General features: G+C 45.2%; 11 non-coding genes across 11 annotated transcripts; all 11 read right to left on the bottom strand.

Annotated features, from left to right (window-relative positions):
- Positions 1 to 895: 895 nt before the first annotated feature.
- trnar-acg (transfer RNA arginine (anticodon ACG)) lies at positions 896 to 968 on the bottom strand. Its single transcript has one exon. It is a non-coding gene; the product is annotated as a tRNA-Arg (tRNA).
- A 1,624-nt stretch (positions 969 to 2,592) lies between these two features.
- Positions 2,593 to 2,665, bottom strand: trnar-acg (transfer RNA arginine (anticodon ACG)). Its single transcript has one exon. It is a non-coding gene; the product is annotated as a tRNA-Arg (tRNA).
- A 1,633-nt stretch (positions 2,666 to 4,298) lies between these two features.
- On the bottom strand, positions 4,299 to 4,371 carry trnar-acg (transfer RNA arginine (anticodon ACG)). The gene has a single exon. It is a non-coding gene; the product is annotated as a tRNA-Arg (tRNA).
- Positions 4,372 to 6,005: 1,634 nt separating this feature from the next.
- trnar-acg (transfer RNA arginine (anticodon ACG)) lies at positions 6,006 to 6,078 on the bottom strand. Its single transcript has one exon. It is a non-coding gene; the product is annotated as a tRNA-Arg (tRNA).
- Positions 6,079 to 7,711: 1,633 nt separating this feature from the next.
- On the bottom strand, positions 7,712 to 7,784 carry trnar-acg (transfer RNA arginine (anticodon ACG)). The gene has a single exon. It is a non-coding gene; the product is annotated as a tRNA-Arg (tRNA).
- Positions 7,785 to 9,418: 1,634 nt separating this feature from the next.
- Positions 9,419 to 9,491, bottom strand: trnar-acg (transfer RNA arginine (anticodon ACG)). Its single transcript has one exon. It is a non-coding gene; the product is annotated as a tRNA-Arg (tRNA).
- A 1,634-nt stretch (positions 9,492 to 11,125) lies between these two features.
- Positions 11,126 to 11,198, bottom strand: trnar-acg (transfer RNA arginine (anticodon ACG)). Its single transcript has one exon. It is a non-coding gene; the product is annotated as a tRNA-Arg (tRNA).
- A 1,634-nt stretch (positions 11,199 to 12,832) lies between these two features.
- trnar-acg (transfer RNA arginine (anticodon ACG)) lies at positions 12,833 to 12,905 on the bottom strand. The gene has a single exon. It is a non-coding gene; the product is annotated as a tRNA-Arg (tRNA).
- A 1,632-nt stretch (positions 12,906 to 14,537) lies between these two features.
- On the bottom strand, positions 14,538 to 14,610 carry trnar-acg (transfer RNA arginine (anticodon ACG)). Its single transcript has one exon. It is a non-coding gene; the product is annotated as a tRNA-Arg (tRNA).
- A 1,633-nt stretch (positions 14,611 to 16,243) lies between these two features.
- Positions 16,244 to 16,316, bottom strand: trnar-acg (transfer RNA arginine (anticodon ACG)). Its single transcript has one exon. It is a non-coding gene; the product is annotated as a tRNA-Arg (tRNA).
- A 1,633-nt stretch (positions 16,317 to 17,949) lies between these two features.
- On the bottom strand, positions 17,950 to 18,022 carry trnar-acg (transfer RNA arginine (anticodon ACG)). The gene has a single exon. It is a non-coding gene; the product is annotated as a tRNA-Arg (tRNA).
- Between the last annotated feature and the right edge of the window lie 516 nt (positions 18,023 to 18,538).

Below are 18,538 nucleotides of genomic sequence, written 5' to 3'. Positions count from 1 at the left end.
GTGGGTATCCATTCCTCTGGGGGGCAAGGAGGGTGTGAGATTGAATTGCATTAATAAAGATCAATAAAGGTCATTGAGGAATGGGTGTGGGTGTGGGGGTGGGTGTGGGGGTGGGTAGGTGAGAAGGGAACAGACACACACTGAGAGCTCTGTCTGCTAACGTGCCCGTTTGGCTCGTTAGTCACCCAGCTATGAACTACCAGAGGGGCTCAACTTTCTCTGGGTGGCAAGGTTATCTAACACTAATTGTGATAAGGCACGCTGATGGCAGCCCTCGTTAAATAACAAGATTAAAGATAAATAAAGAATTAAATAGATAGTTAGTGAAAGGCACGTAATCCTAATGGGTATACACAGGCAGAGACAGGCTTGTGGGACATAGTGGAGTCTTGTCATAGTGCCCCCGTTCTGGAAAATACACTGTATGCTACATGAGAGAGGATTTCCATGTCATGTCACATTGTAAATTCACTCATGTAAGAGCACATTATAAATCTTAAAGGTTAAGGCTGTAAAGGCACCACTGCATGTGCAGTATCCATTCCACCCCTCAGATGCTGTGCTATCAATATAAATCTTTCCAACAAGCACAATATACAAAATACCACAATAATCATGTGTACAATGAGTTGATCAATATCAGCAGTGTACTGAAACACACAGTACAAGCATTTTTGTCTGTTTGAGGCCTACAGTACAGTACTTCCAAAAAGTACTATTTCAAAGGCAATTGACGCCCTCTAGTGTCTGAAATGTGAAAGATACATTGTGTTGATGTTTTTTTTAAAGCATGTTACAGTTGTGGACGTTGATTCCGCCGAATCCGAACTGTTGATGTTGCATAGAGCACACGTTGACAAAGTATCGCTGATTTTCAAATCTCACTCAAAATGAACGAACTTGCCAGGAGTCGAACCTAGAATCTTCTGATCCGTAGTCAGACGCGTTATCCATTGCGCCACAAGCCCGATACTAAATCCACCATAACGCTGCTCTAATTGGTCAATTCTGGATACTTGGTAGCGGACGGTAATATGATTGGTTATTATGGTTATTAGGCGCATCAGATTTACGGACATTGAGGGGATTCGAATCATCTGGACGCCCGGTTAGGGTGTTTGGCACCTGGTGAAATTTGGAATCGAACTGCTTCCCGGGCGTGAGCACCGTTCAAAGCCCACGGCGAAGTCTGCTCAAAACAAAAGTGACGTAATTATGTATGTCGAGTAATGAGTAGGATTCAGTGTTTTCACCTGCAAAAGTGATTGTTTTATTTGTTGAAAACGCGTTATCGGCCTTCCCAATGAAAACGACTTAGAAAATTCGAACATATATTTCATGGAAAAGTTACGTTGAATGTTTCTGGAACACGCACTATGCTGCCTTGTTGACAACACGATCGAGCGGTGAGGGCCCTCCTCGGCCGATAAAGCGTAACAAACTTAACATTTATAAATATTTGTATGAACATACCAAGATTGAACAACTGAGACATAAACTGAACAAGTTCCACAGACATGTGACTAACATAAATGGAATAACGTGTCCCTGAACAAAGGGGGGTCAAAATGAAAAGTAACAGTCAGTATCTGGTGTGGCCACCAGCTGCATTAAGAACTGCAGTGCATCTCCTCCTCATGGACTGCACCAGATTTGCCAGTTGTTGCTGTGAGATGTTACCCCACTCTTCCACCAAGGCAACTGCAAGTTCCCGGACATTTCTGGGGGGAATGGCCCTAGCCCTCACCCTCCGATCCAACAGGTCCCAGACGTGCTCAATAGGATTGAGGTGCGGGTTCTTCGCTGGCCATGGCAGAACACTGACATTTCTGTCTTGCAGGAAATCACACACAGAACGAGCAGTATGGCTGGTGGCATTGTCATGCTGGAGGGTCACGTCAGGATGAGCCTGCAGGAAGGGTACCACATGAGGGGGGAGGATGTCTTCCTTGTAACACACAGCATTGAGATTGCCTGCAATGACAAGCTCAGTCTGATGATGCTGTGACACACCGCCCCAGACCAGGACGTACCCTCCACCTCCATCCCGCTCCAGAGTACAGGCCTCGGTGTAACACTCATTCCTTCGACAGTAAACGCATATCCGACCATCACCCCTGGTGAGACAAAACCGCAACTCGTCAATGAAGAGCACCTTTTGACAGTCCTGTCTGGTCCAACAAAGGTGGGTTTGTGCCCACGCAGATGAGCAGGGACCCTGGGCATCTTTCTTTTGGTGTTTTTCAGAGTCAGTTGAAAGGCCTCTTTAGTGTCCTAAGTTTTCAAAACTTCTTAATTGCCTACCATCTGTAAGCTGTTAGTGTCTTAATGATGTTCCACATATGCATGTTCATTAATTGTTTATGGTTCATTGAACACGCATGGGAAACAGTGTTTAATCCCATTAAAATGAAGATCTGTGAAGTTATTTGTATTTTTACGAATTATCTTTGAAAGACAAGGTCCTGAAAAAGGTCAGTTTCTTTTTTGATGGGTTTATGAGGTATAAATTATTGGTGCATGTAGGCAAAGACACTCAGCACAAATTGAAAAGATATCGCTCATTTCCAAATCTCACTCAGACAAAATGCACGAGCTTGCCAGGAGTCGAACCTAGAATCTTCTGATCCGTAGTCAGACGCGTTATCCATTGCGCCACAAGCCCGATACTAAATTCACCCTAACTCTGCTGTAATTGGTCAATTCTGGATACTTGGTAGCGGACGGTAATATGATTGGTTATTATGGTTATTAGGCGCATCAGATTTGCGGACATTGAGGGGATTCGAATCATCTGGGCCAGGCGCCCGGTTAGGGTTTTTGGCACCTGGTGAAATTTGGAATCGAACTGCTTCCCGGGCGTGAGCACCGTTCAAAGCCCACGGCGAAGTCGGCTCAAAACAAAAGTGACGTAATTATTTATGTATGTCGATTAATGAGTAGGATTCATTGTTTTCACCTGCAAAAGTGATTGTTTTATTTGTCGAAAACGCGTTATCGGCCTTCCCAATGAAAACGACTTAGAAAATTCGAACATATATTTCATGGAAAAGTTACGTTGAATGTTTCTGGAACACGCACTATGCTGCCTTGTTGACAACACGATCGAGCGGTGAGGGCCCTCCTCGGCCGATAAAGCGTAACAAACTTAACATTTATAAATATTTGTATGAACATACCAAGATTGAACAACTGAGACATAAACTGAACAAGTTCCACAGACATGTGACTAACATAAATGGAATAACGTGTCCCTGAACAAAGGGGGGTCAAAATGAAAAGTAACAGTCAGTATCTGGTGTGGCCACCAGCTGCATTAAGAACTGCAGTGCATCTCCTCCTCATGGACTGCACCAGATTTGCCAGTTGTTGCTGTGAGATGTTACCCCACTCTTCCACCAAGGCAACTGCAAGTTCCCGGACATTTCTGGGGGGAATGGCCCTAGCCCTCACCCTCCGATCCAACAGGTCCCAGACGTGCTCAATAGGATTGAGGTGCGGGTTCTTCGCTGGCCATGGCAGAACACTGACATTTCTGTCTTGCAGGAAATCACACACAGAACGAGCAGTATGGCTGGTGGCATTGTCATGCTGGAGGGTCACGTCAGGATGAGCCTGCAGGAAGGGTACCACATGAGGGGGAGGATGTCTTCCTTGTAACACACAGCATTGAGATTGCCTGCAATGACAAGCTCAGTCTGATGATGCTGTGACACACCGCCCCAGACCAGGACGTACCCTCCACCTCCATCCCGCTCCAGAGTACAGGCCTCGGTGTAACACTCATTCCTTCGACAGTAAACGCATATCCGACCATCACCCCTGGTGAGACAAAACCGCAACTCGTCAATGAAGAGCACCTTTTGACAGTCCTGTCTGGTCCAACAAAGGTGGGTTTGTGCCCACGCAGATGAGCAGGGACCCTGGGCATCTTTCTTTTGGTGTTTTTCAGAGTCAGTTGAAAGGCCTCTTTAGTGTCCTAAGTTTTCAAAACTTCTTAATTGCCTACCATCTGTAAGCTGTTAGTGTCTTAATGATGTTCCACATATGCATGTTCATTAATTGTTTATGGTTCATTGAACACGCATGGGAAACAGTGTTTAATCCCATTAAAATGAAGATCTGTGAAGTTATTTGTATTTTTACGAATTATCTTTGAAAGACAAGGTCCTGAAAAAGGTAAGTTTCTTCTTTTGATGGGTTTATGAGGTATAAATTATTGGTGCATGTAGGCAAAGAAACTCAGCACAAATTGAAAAGATATCGCTCATTTCCAAATCTCACTCAGACAAAATGCACGAGCTTGCCAGGAGTCGAACCTAGAATCTTCTGATCCGTAGTCAGACGCGTTATCCATTGCGCCACAAGCCCGATACTAAATTCACCCTAACTCTGCTGTAATTGGTCAATTCTGGATACTTGGTTGCGGACGGTAATATGATTGGTTATTATGGTTATTAGGCGCATCAGATTTGCGGACATTGAGGGGATTCGAATCATCTGGGCCAGGCGCCCGGTTAGGGTTTTTGGCACCTGGTGAAATTTGGAATCGAACTGCTTCCCGGGCGTGAGCACCGTTCAAAGCCCACGGCGAAGTCGGCTCAAAACAAAAGTGACGTAATTATTTATGTATGTCGATTAATGAGTAGGATTCATTGTTTTCACCTGCAAAAGTGATTGTTTTATTTGTCGAAAACGCGTTATCGGCCTTCCCAATGAAAACGACTTAGAAAATTCGAACATATATTTCATGGAAAAGTTACGTTGAATGTTTCTGGAACACGCACTATGCTGCCTTGTTGACAACACGATCGAGCGGTGAGGGCCCTCCTCGGCCGATAAAGCGTAACAAACTTAACATTTATAAATATTTGTATGAACATACCAAGATTGAACAACTGAGACATAAACTGAACAAGTTCCACAGACATGTGACTAACATAAATGGAATAACGTGTCCCTGAACAAAGGGGGGGTCAAAATGAAAAGTAACAGTCAGTATCTGGTGTGGCCACCAGCTGCATTAAGAACTGCAGTGCATCTCCTCCTCATGGACTGCACCAGATTTGCCAGTTGTTGCTGTGAGATGTTACCCCACTCTTCCACCAAGGCAACTGCAAGTTCCCGGACATTTCTGGGGGGAATGGCCCTAGCCCTCACCCTCCGATCCAACAGGTCCCAGACGTGCTCAATAGGATTGAGGTGCGGGTTCTTCGCTGGCCATGGCAGAACACTGACATTTCTGTCTTGCAGGAAATCACACACAGAACGAGCAGTATGGCTGGTGGCATTGTCATGCTGGAGGGTCACGTCAGGATGAGCCTGCAGGAAGGGTACCACATGAGGGGGGAGGATGTCTTCCTTGTAACACACAGCATTGAGATTGCCTGCAATGACAAGCTCAGTCTGATGATGCTGTGACACACCGCCCAGACCAGGACGTACCCTCCACCTCCATCCCGCTCCAGAGTACAGGCCTCGGTGTAACACTCATTCCTTCGACAGTAAACGCATATCCGACCATCACCCCTGGTGAGACAAAACCGCAACTCGTCAATGAAGAGCACCTTTTGACAGTCCTGTCTGGTCCAACAAAGGTGGGTTTGTGCCCACGCAGATGAGCAGGGACCCTGGGCATCTTTCTTTTGGTGTTTTTCAGAGTCAGTTGAAAGGCCTCTTTAGTGTCCTAAGTTTTCAAAACTTCTTAATTGCCTACCATCTGTAAGCTGTTAGTGTCTTAATGATGTTCCACATATGCATGTTCATTAATTGTTTATGGTTCATTGAACACGCATGGGAAACAGTGTTTAATCCCATTAAAATGAAGATCTGTGAAGTTATTTGTATTTTTACGAATTATCTTTGAAAGACAAGGTCCTGAAAAAGGTAAGTTTCTTTTTTTGATGGGTTTATGAGGTATAAATTATTGGTGCATGTAGGCAAAGACACTCAGCACAAATTGAAAAGATATCGCTCATTTCCAAATCTCACTCAGACAAAATGCACGAGCTTGCCAGGAGTCGAACCTAGAATCTTCTGATCCGTAGTCAGACGCGTTATCCATTGCGCCACAAGCCCGATACTAAATTCACCCTAACTCTGCTGTAATTGGTCAATTCTGGATACTTGGTAGCGGACGGTAATATGATTGGTTATTATGGTTATTAGGCGCATCAGATTTGCGGACATTGAGGGGATTCGAATCATCTGGGCCAGGCGCCCGGTTAGGGTTTTTGGCACCTGGTGAAATTTGGAATCGAACTGCTTCCCGGGCGTGAGCACCGTTCAAAGCCCACGGCGAAGTCGGCTCAAAACAAAAGTGACGTAATTATTTATGTATGTCGATTAATGAGTAGGATTCATTGTTTTCACCTGCAAAAGTGATTGTTTTATTTGTTGAAAACGCGTTATCGGCCTTCCCAATGAAAACGACTTAGAAAATTCGAACATATATTTCATGGAAAAGTTACGTTGAATGTTTCTGGAACACGCACTATGCTGCCTTGTTGACAACACGATCGAGCGGTGAGGGCCCTCCTCGGCCGATAAAGCGTAACAAACTTAACATTTATAAATATTTGTATGAACATACCAAGATTGAACAACTGAGACATAAACTGAACAAGTTCCACAGACATGTGACTAACATAAATGGAATAACGTGTCCCTGAACAAAGGGGGGTCAAAATGAAAAGTAACAGTCAGTATCTGGTGTGGCCACCAGCTGCATTAAGAACTGCAGTGCATCTCCTCCTCATGGACTGCACCAGATTTGCCAGTTGTTGCTGTGAGATGTTACCCCACTCTTCCACCAAGGCAACTGCAAGTTCCCGGACATTTCTGGGGGGAATGGCCCTAGCCCTCACCCTCCGATCCAACAGGTCCCAGACGTGCTCAATAGGATTGAGGTGCGGGTTCTTCGCTGGCCATGGCAGAACACTGACATTTCTGTCTTGCAGGAAATCACACACAGAACGAGCAGTATGGCTGGTGGCATTGTCATGCTGGAGGGTCACGTCAGGATGAGCCTGCAGGAAGGGTACCACATGAGGGGGGAGGATGTCTTCCTTGTAACACACAGCATTGAGATTGCCTGCAATGACAAGCTCAGTCTGATGATGCTGTGACACACCGCCCCAGACCAGGACGTACCCTCCACCTCCATCCCGCTCCAGAGTACAGGCCTCGGTGTAACACTCATTCCTTCGACAGTAAACGCATATCCGACCATCACCCCTGGTGAGACAAAACCGCAACTCGTCAATGAAGAGCACCTTTTGACAGTCCTGTCTGGTCCAACAAAGGTGGGTTTGTGCCCACGCAGATGAGCAGGGACCCTGGGCATCTTTCTTTTGGTGTTTTTCAGAGTCAGTTGAAAGGCCTCTTTAGTGTCCTAAGTTTTCAAAACTTCTTAATTGCCTACCATCTGTAAGCTGTTAGTGTCTTAATGATGTTCCACATATGCATGTTCATTAATTGTTTATGGTTCATTGAACACGCATGGGAAACAGTGTTTAATCCCATTAAAATGAAGATCTGTGAAGTTATTTGTATTTTTACGAATTATCTTTGAAAGACAAGGTCCTGAAAAAGGTAAGTTTCTTTTTTGATGGGTTTATGAGGTATAAATTATTGGTGCATGTAGGCAAAGACACTCAGCACAAATTGAAAAGATATCGCTCATTTCCAAATCTCACTCAGACAAAATGCACGAGCTTGCCAGGAGTCGAACCTAGAATCTTCTGATCCGTAGTCAGACGCGTTATCCATTGCGCCACAAGCCCGATACTAAATTCACCCTAACTCTGCTGTAATTGGTCAATTCTGGATACTTGGTAGCGGACGGTAATATGATTGGTTATTATGGTTATTAGGCGCATCAGATTTGCGGACATTGAGGGGATTCGAATCATCTGGGCCAGGCGCCCGGTTAGGGTTTTTGGCACCTGGTGAAATTTGGAATCGAACTGCTTCCCGGGCGTGAGCACCGTTCAAAGCCCACGGCGAAGTCGGCTCAAAACAAAAGTGACGTAATTATTTATGTATGTCGATTAATGAGTAGGATTCATTGTTTTCACCTGCAAAAGTGATTGTTTTATTTGTTGAAAACGCGTTATCGGCCTTCCCAATGAAAACGACTTAGAAAATTCGAACATATATTTCATGGAAAAGTTACGTTGAATGTTTCTGGAACACGCACTATGCTGCCTTGTTGACAACACGATCGAGCGGTGAGGGCCCTCCTCGGCCGATAAAGCGTAACAAACTTAACATTTATAAATATTTGTATGAACATACCAAGATTGAACAACTGAGACATAAACTGAACAAGTTCCACAGACATGTGACTAACATAAATGGAATAACGTGTCCCTGAACAAAGGGGGGTCAAAATGAAAAGTAACAGTCAGTATCTGGTGTGGCCACCAGCTGCATTAAGAACTGCAGTGCATCTCCTCCTCATGGACTGCACCAGATTTGCCAGTTGTTGCTGTGAGATGTTACCCCACTCTTCCACCAAGGCAACTGCAAGTTCCCGGACATTTCTGGGGGGAATGGCCCTAGCCCTCACCCTCCGATCCAACAGGTCCCAGACGTGCTCAATAGGATTGAGGTGCGGGTTCTTCGCTGGCCATGGCAGAACACTGACATTTCTGTCTTGCAGGAAATCACACACAGAACGAGCAGTATGGCTGGTGGCATTGTCATGCTGGAGGGTCACGTCAGGATGAGCCTGCAGGAAGGGTACCACATGAGGGGGGAGGATGTCTTCCTTGTAACACACAGCATTGAGATTGCCTGCAATGACAAGCTCAGTCTGATGATGCTGTGACACACCGCCCCAGACCAGGACGTACCCTCCACCTCCATCCCGCTCCAGAGTACAGGCCTCGGTGTAACACTCATTCCTTCGACAGTAAACGCATATCCGACCATCACCCCTGGTGAGACAAAACCGCAACTCGTCAATGAAGAGCACCTTTTGACAGTCCTGTCTGGTCCAACAAAGGTGGGTTTGTGCCCACGCAGATGAGCAGGGACCCTGGGCATCTTTCTTTTGGTGTTTTTCAGAGTCAGTTGAAAGGCCTCTTTAGTGTCCTAAGTTTTCAAAACTTCTTAATTGCCTACCATCTGTAAGCTGTTAGTGTCTTAATGATGTTCCACATATGCATGTTCATTAATTGTTTATGGTTCATTGAACACGCATGGGAAACAGTGTTTAATCCCATTAAAATGAAGATCTGTGAAGTTATTTGTATTTTTACGAATTATCTTTGAAAGACAAGGTCCTGAAAAAGGTAAGTTTCTTTTTTTGATGGGTTTATGAGGTATAAATTATTGGTGCATGTAGGCAAAGACACTCAGCACAAATTGAAAAGATATCGCTCATTTCCAAATCTCACTCAGACAAAATGCACGAGCTTGCCAGGAGTCGAACCTAGAATCTTCTGATCCGTAGTCAGACGCGTTATCCATTGCGCCACAAGCCCGATACTAAATTCACCCTAACTCTGCTGTAATTGGTCAATTCTGGATACTTGGTAGCGGACGGTAATATGATTGGTTATTATGGTTATTAGGCGCATCAGATTTGCGGACATTGAGGGGATTCGAATCATCTGGGCCAGGCGCCCGGTTAGGGTTTTTGGCACCTGGTGAAATTTGGAATCGAACTGCTTCCCGGGCGTGAGCACCATTCAAAGCCCACGGCGAAGTCGGCTCAAAACAAAAGTGACGTAATTATTTATGTATGTCGATTAATGAGTAGGATTCAGTGTTTTCACCTGCAAAAGTGATTGTTTTATTTGTTGAAAACGCGTTATCGGCCTTCCCAATGAAAACGACTTAGAAAATTCGAACATATATTTCATGGAAAAGTTACGTTGAATGTTTCTGGAACACGCACTATGCTGCCTTGTTGGCAACACGATCGAGCGGTGAGGGCCCTCCTCGGCCGATAAAGCGTAACAAACTTAACATTTATAAATATTTGTATGAACATACCAAGATTGAACAACTGAGACATAAACTGAACAAGTTCCACAGACATGTGACTAACATAAATGGAATAACGTGTCCCTGAACAAAGGGGGGTCAAAATGAAAAGTAACAGTCAGTATCTGGTGTGGCCACCAGCTGCATTAAGAACTGCAGTGCATCTCCTCCTCATGGACTGCACCAGATTTGCCAGTTGTTGCTGTGAGATGTTACCCCACTCTTCCACCAAGGCAACTGCAAGTTCCCGGACATTTCTGGGGGGAATGGCCCTAGCCCTCACCCTCCGATCCAACAGGTCCCAGACGTGCTCAATAGGATTGAGGTGCGGGTTCTTCGCTGGCCATGGCAGAACACTGACATTTCTGTCTTGCAGGAAATCACACACAGAACGAGCAGTATGGCTGGTGGCATTGTCATGCTGTAGGGTCACGTCAGGATGAGCCTGCAGGAAGGGTACCACATGAGGGGGGAGGATGTCTTCCTTGTAACACACAGCATTGAGATTGCCTGCAATGACAAGCTCAGTCTGATGATGCTGTGACACACCGCCCCAGACCAGGACGTACCCTCCACCTCCATCCCGCTCCAGAGTACAGGCCTCGGTGTAACACTCATTCCTTCGACAGTAAACGCATATCCGACCATCACCCCTGGTGAGACAAAACCGCAACTCGTCAATGAAGAGCACCTTTTGACAGTCCTGTCTGGTCCAACAAAGGTGGGTTTGTGCCCACGCAGATGAGCAGGGACCCTGGGCATCTTTCTTTTGGTGTTTTTCAGAGTCAGTTGAAAGGCCTCTTTAGTGTCCTAAGTTTTCAAAACTTCTTAATTGCCTACCATCTGTAAGCTGTTAGTGTCTTAATGATGTTCCACATATGCATGTTCATTAATTGTTTATGGTTCATTGAACACGCATGGGAAACAGTGTTTAATCCCATTAAAATGAAGATCTGTGAAGTTATTTGTATTTTTACGAATTATCTTTGAAAGACAAGGTCCTGAAAAAGGTAAGTTTCTTCTTTTGATGGGTTTATGAGGTATAAATTATTGGTGCATGTAGGCAAAGAAACTCAGCACAAATTGAAAAGATATCGCTCATTTCCAAATCTCACTCAGACAAAATGCACGAGCTTGCCAGGAGTCGAACCTAGAATCTTCTGATCCGTAGTCAGACGCGTTATCCATTGCGCCACAAGCCCGATACTAAATTCACCCTAACTCTGCTGTAATTGGTCAATTCTGGATACTTGGTTGCGGACGGTAATATGATTGGTTATTATGGTTATTAGGCGCATCAGATTTGCGGACATTGAGGGGATTCGAATCATCTGGGCCAGGCGCCCGGTTAGGGTTTTTGGCACCTGGTGAAATTTGGAATCGAACTGCTTCCCGGGCGTGAGCACCGTTCAAAGCCCACGGCGAAGTCGGCTCAAAACAAAAGTGACGTAATTATTTATGTATGTCGATTAATGAGTAGGATTCAGTGTTTTCACCTGCAAAAGTGATTGTTTTATTTGTTGAAAACGCGTTATCGGCCTTCCCAATGAAAACGACTTAGAAAATTCGAACATATATTTCATGGAAAAGTTACGTTGAATGTTTCTGGAACACGCACTATGCTGCCTTGTTGGCAACACGATCGAGCGGTGAGGGCCCTCCTCGGCCGATAAAGCGTAACAAACTTAACATTTATAAATATTTGTATGAACATACCAAGATTGAACAACTGAGACATAAACTGAACAAGTTCCACAGACATGTGACTAACATAAATGGAATAACGTGTCCCTGAACAAAGGGGGGTCAAAATGAAAAGTAACAGTCAGTATCTGGTGTGGCCACCAGCTGCATTAAGAACTGCAGTGCATCTCCTCCTCATGGACTGCACCAGATTTGCCAGTTGTTGCTGTGAGATGTTACCCCACTCTTCCACCAAGGCAACTGCAAGTTCCCGGACATTTCTGGGGGGAATGGCCCTAGCCCTCACCCTCCGATCCAACAGGTCCCAGACGTGCTCAATAGGATTGAGGTGCGGGTTCTTCGCTGGCCATGGCAGAACACTGACATTTCTGTCTTGCAGGAAATCACACACAGAACGAGCAGTATGGCTGGTGGCATTGTCATGCTGGAGGGTCACGTCAGGATGAGCCTGCAGGAAGGGTACCACATGAGGGGGGAGGATGTCTTCCTTGTAACACACAGCATTGAGATTGCCTGCAATGACAAGCTCAGTCTGATGATGCTGTGACACACCGCCCCAGACCAGGACGTACCCTCCACCTCCATCCCGCTCCAGAGTACAGGCCTCGGTGTAACACTCATTCCTTCGACAGTAAACGCATATCCGACCATCACCCCTGGTGAGACAAAACCGCAACTCGTCAATGAAGAGCACCTTTTGACAGTCCTGTCTGGTCCAACAAAGGTGGGTTTGTGCCCACGCAGATGAGCAGGGACCCTGGGCATCTTTCTTTTGGTGTTTTTCAGAGTCAGTTGAAAGGCCTCTTTAGTGTCCTAAGTTTTCAAAACTTCTTAATTGCCTACCATCTGTAAGCTGTTAGTGTCTTAATGATGTTCCACATATGCATGTTCATTAATTGTTTATGGTTCATTGAACACGCATGGGAAACAGTGTTTAATCCCATTAAAATGAAGATCTGTGAAGTTATTTGTATTTTTACGAATTATCTTTGAAAGACAAGGTCCTGAAAAAGGTAAGTTTCTTCTTTTGATGGGTTTATGAGGTATAAATTATTGGTGCATGTAGGCAAAGAAACTCAGCACAAATTGAAAAGATATCGCTCATTTCCAAATCTCACTCAGACAAAATGCACGAGCTTGCCAGGAGTCGAACCTAGAATCTTCTGATCCGTAGTCAGACGCGTTATCCATTGCGCCACAAGCCCGATACTAAATTCACCCTAACTCTGCTGTAATTGGTCAATTCTGGATACTTGGTTGCGGACGGTAATATGATTGGTTATTATGGTTATTAGGCGCATCAGATTTGCGGACATTGAGGGGATTCGAATCATCTGGGCCAGGCGCCCGGTTAGGGTTTTTGGCACCTGGTGAAATTTGGAATCGAACTGCTTCCCGGGCGTGAGCACCGTTCAAAGCCCACGGCGAAGTCGGCTCAAAACAAAAGTGACGTAATTATTTATGTATGTCGATTAATGAGTAGGATTCAGTGTTTTCACCTGCAAAAGTGATTGTTTTATTTGTTGAAAACGCGTTATCGGCCTTCCCAATGAAAACGACTTAGAAAATTCGAACATATATTTCATGGAAAAGTTACGTTGAATGTTTCTGGAACACGCACTATGCTGCCTTGTTGGCAACACGATCGAGCGGTGAGGGCCCTCCTCGGCCGATAAAGCGTAACAAACTTAACATTTATAAATATTTGTATGAACATACCAAGATTGAACAACTGAGACATAAACTGAACAAGTTCCACAGACATGTGACTAACATAAATGGAATAACGTGTCCCTGAACAAAGGGGGGTCAAAATGAAAAGTAACAGTCAGTATCTGGTGTGGCCACCAGCTGCATTAAGAACTGCAGTGCATCTCCTCCTCATGGACTGCACCAGATTTGCCAGTTGTTGCTGTGAGATGTTACCCCACTCTTCCACCAAGGCAACTGCAAGTTCCCGGACATTTCTGGGGGGAATGGCCCTAGCCCTCACCCTCCGATCCAACAGGTCCCAGACGTGCTCAATAGGATTGAGGTGCGGGTTCTTCGCTGGCCATGGCAGAACACTGACATTTCTGTCTTGCAGGAAATCACACACAGAACGAGCAGTATGGCTGGTGGCATTGTCATGCTGGAGGGTCACGTCAGGATGAGCCTGCAGGAAGGGTACCACATGAGGGGGGAGGATGTCTTCCTTGTAACACACAGCATTGAGATTGCCTGCAATGACAAGCTCAGTCTGATGATGCTGTGACACACCGCCCAGACCAGGACGTACCCTCCACCTCCATCCCGCTCCAGAGTACAGGCCTCGGTGTAACACTCATTCCTTCGACAGTAAACGCATATCCGACCATCACCCCTGGTGAGACAAAACCGCAACTCGTCAATGAAGAGCACCTTTTGACAGTCCTGTCTGGTCCAACAAAGGTGGGTTTGTGCCCACGCAGATGAGCAGGGACCCTGGGCATCTTTCTTTTGGTGTTTTTCAGAGTCAGTTGAAAGGCCTCTTTAGTGTCCTAAGTTTTCAAAACTTCTTAATTGCCTACCATCTGTAAGCTGTTAGTGTCTTAATGATGTTCCACATATGCATGTTCATTAATTGTTTATGGTTCATTGAACACGCATGGGAAACAGTGTTTAATCCCATTAAAATGAAGATCTGTGAAGTTATTTGTATTTTTACGAATTATCTTTGAAAGACAAGGTCCTGAAAAAGGTAAGTTTCTTTTTTGATGGGTTTATGAGGTATAAATTATTGGTGCATGTAGGCAAAGACACTCAGCACAAATTGAAAAGATATCGCTCATTTCCAAATCTCACTCAGACAAAATGCACGAGCTTGCCAGGAGTCGAACCTAGAATCTTCTGATCCGTAGTCAGACGCGTTATCCATTGCGCCACAAGCCCGATACTAAATTCACCCTAACTCTGCTGTAATTGGTCAATTCTGGATACTTGGTAGCGGACGGTAATATGATTGGTTATTATGGTTATTAGGCGCATCAGATTTGCGGACATTGAGGGGATTCGAATCATCTGGGCCAGGCGCCCGGTTAGGGTTTTTGGCACCTGGTGAAATTTGGAATCGAACTGCTTCCCGGGCGTGAGCACCGTTCAAAGCCCACGGCGAAGTCGGCTCAAAACAAAAGTGACGTAATTATTTATGTATGTCGATTAATGAGTAGGATTCAGTGTTTTCACCTGCAAAAGTGATTGTTTTATTTGTTGAAAACGCGTTATCGGCCTTCCCAATGAAAACGACTTAGAAAATTCGAACATATATTTCATGGAAAAGTTACGTTGAATGTTTCTGGAACACGCACTATGCTGCCTTGTTGGCAACACGATCGAGCGGTGAGGGCCCTCCTCGGCCGATAAAGCGTAACAAACTTAACATTTATAAATATTTGTATGAACATACCAAGATTGAACAACTGAGACATAAACTGAACAAGTTCCACAGACATGTGACTAACATAAATGGAATAACGTGTCCCTGAACAAAGGGGGGTCAAAATGAAAAGTAACAGTCAGTATCTGGTGTGGCCACCAGCTGCATTAAGAACTGCAGTGCATCTCCTCCTCATGGACTGCACCAGATTTGCCAGTTGTTGCTGTGAGATGTTACCCCACTCTTCCACCAAGGCAACTGCAAGTTCCCGGACATTTCTGGGGGGAATGGCCCTAGCCCTCACCCTCCGATCCAACAGGTCCCAGACGTGCTCAATAGGATTGAGGTGCGGGTTCTTCGCTGGCCATGGCAGAACACTGACATTTCTGTCTTGCAGGAAATCACACACAGAACGAGCAGTATGGCTGGTGGCATTGTCATGCTGGAGGGTCACGTCAGGATGAGCCTGCAGGAAGGGTACCACATGAGGGGGGAGGATGTCTTCCTTGTAACACACAGCATTGAGATTGCCTGCAATGACAAGCTCAGTCTGATGATGCTGTGACACACCGCCCCAGACCAGGACGTACCCTCCACCTCCATCCCGCTCCAGAGTACAGGCCTCGGTGTAACACTCATTCCTTCGACAGTAAACGCATATCCGACCATCACCCCTGGTGAGACAAAACCGCAACTCGTCAATGAAGAGCACCTTTTGACAGTCCTGTCTGGTCCAACAAAGGTGGGTTTGTGCCCACGCAGATGAGCAGGGACCCTGGGCATCTTTCTTTTGGTGTTTTTCAGAGTCAGTTGAAAGGCCTCTTTAGTGTCCTAAGTTTTCAAAACTTCTTAATTGCCTACCATCTGTAAGCTGTTAGTGTCTTAATGATGTTCCACATATGCATGTTCATTAATTGTTTATGGTTCATTGAACACGCATGGGAAACAGTGTTTAATCCCATTAAAATGAAGATCTGTGAAGTTATTTGTATTTTTACGAATTATCTTTGAAAGACAAGGTCCTGAAAAAGGTAAGTTTCTTTTTTGATGGGTTTATGAGGTATAAATTATTGGTGCATGTAGGCAAAGACACTCAGCACAAATTGAAAAGATATCGCTCATTTCCAAATTTCACTCAGACAAAATGCACGAGCTTGCCAGGAGTCGAACCTAGAATCTTCTGATCCGTAGTCAGACGCGTTATCCATTGCGCCACAAGCCCGATACTAAATTCACCCTAACTCTGCTGTAATTGGTCAATTCTGGATACTTGGTAGCGGACGGTAATATGATTGGTTATTATGGTTATTAGGCGCATCAGATTTGCGGACATTGAGGGGATTCGAATCATCTGGGCCAGGCGCCCGGTTAGGGTTTTTGGCACCTGGTGAAATTTGGAATCGAACTGCTTCCCGGGCGTGAGCACCGTTCAAAGCCCACGGCGAAGTCGGCTCAAAACAAAAGTGACGTAATTATTTATGTATGTCGATTAATGAGTAGGATTCATTGTTTTCACCTGCAAAAGTGATTGTTTTATTTGTTGAAAACGCGTTATCGGCCTTCCCAATGAAAACGACTTAGAAAATTCGAACATATATTTCATGGAAAAGTTACGTTGAATGTTTCTGGAACACGCACTATGCTGCCTTGTTGACAACACGATCGAGCGGTGAGGGCCCTCCTCGGCCGATAAAGCGTAACAAACTTAACATTTATAAATATTTGTATGAACATACCAAGATTGAACAACTGAGACATAAACTGAACAAGTTCCACAGACATGTGACTAACATAAATGGAATAACGTGTCCCTGAACAAAGGGGGGTCAAAATGAAAAGTAACAGTCAGTATCTGGTGTGGCCACCAGCTGCATTAAGAACTGCAGTGCATCTCCTCCTCATGGACTGCACCAGATTTGCCAGTTGTTGCTGTGAGATGTTACCCCACTCTTCCACCAAGGCAACTGCAAGTTCCCGGACATTTCTGGGGGGAATGGCCCTAGCCCTCACCCTCCGATCCAACAGGTCCCAGACGTGCTCAATAGGATTGAGGTGCGGGTTCTTCGCTGGCCATGGCAGAACACTGACATTTCTGTCTTGCAGGAAATCACACACAGAACGAGCAGTATGGCTGGTGGCATTGTCATGCTGGAGGGTCACGTCAGGATGAGCCTGCAGGAAGGGTACCACATGAGGGGGGAGGATGTCTTCCTTGTAACACACAGCATTGAGATTGCCTGCAATGACAAGCTCAGTCTGATGATGCTGTGACACACCGCCCCAGACCAGGACGTACCCTCCACCTCCATCCCGCTCCAGAGTACAGGCCTCGGTGTAACACTCATTCCTTCGACAGTAAACGCATATCCGACCATCACCCCTGGTGAGACAAAACCGCAACTCGTCAATGAAGAGCACCTTTTGACAGTCCTGTCTGGTCCAACAAAGGTGGGTTTGTGCCCACGCAGATGAGCAGGGACCCTGGGCATCTTTCTTTTGGTGTTTTTCAGAGTCAGTTGAAAGGCCTCTTTAGTGTCCTAAGTTTTCAAAACTTCTTAATTGCCTACCATCTGTAAGCTGTTAGTGTCTTAATGATGTTCCACATATGCATGTTCATTAATTGTTTATGGTTCATTGAACACGCATGGGAAACAGTGTTTAATCCCATTAAAATGAAGATCTGTGAAGTTATTTGTATTTTTACGAATTATCTTTGAAAGACAAGGTCCTGAAAAAGGTAAGTTTCTTTTTTGATGGGTTTATGAGGTATAAATTATTGGTGCATGTAGGCAAAGACACTCAGCACAAATTGAAAAGATATCGCTCATTTCCAAATTTCACTCAGACAAAATGCACGAGCTTGCCAGGAGTCGAACCTAGAATCTTCTGATCCGTAGTCAGACGCGTTATCCATTGCGCCACAAGCCCGATACTAAATTCACCCTAACTCTGCTGTAATTGGTCAATTCTGGATACTTGGTAGCGGACGGTAATATGATTGGTTATTATGGTTATTAGGCGCATCAGATTTGCGGACATTGAGGGGATTCGAATCATCTGGGCCAGGCGCCCGGTTAGGGTTTTTGGCACCTGGTGAAATTTGGAATCGAACTGCTTCCCGGGCGTGAGCACCGTTCAAAGCCCACGGCGAAGTCGGCTCAAAACAAAAGTGACGTAATTATTTATGTATGTCGATTAATGAGTAGGATTCAGTGTTTTCACCTGCAAAAGTGATTGTTTTATTTGTTGAAAACGCGTTATCGGCCTTCCCAATGAAAACGACTTAGAAAATTCGAACATATATTTCATGGAAAAGTTACGTTGAATGTTTCTGGAACACGCACTATGCTGCCTTGTTGACAACACGATCGAGCGGTGAGGGCCCTCCTCGGCCGATAAAGCGTAACAAACTTAACATTTATAAATATTTGTATGAACATACCA

This window comes from Oncorhynchus keta, chromosome 2 (genome assembly GCF_023373465.1).
Source record: "Oncorhynchus keta strain PuntledgeMale-10-30-2019 chromosome 2, Oket_V2, whole genome shotgun sequence".
NCBI lineage: Eukaryota > Metazoa > Chordata > Actinopteri > Salmoniformes > Salmonidae > Oncorhynchus > Oncorhynchus keta.
Note: the sequence above shows the minus strand (reverse complement) of the source record. Positions and strands in the feature narration are given on the sequence as shown.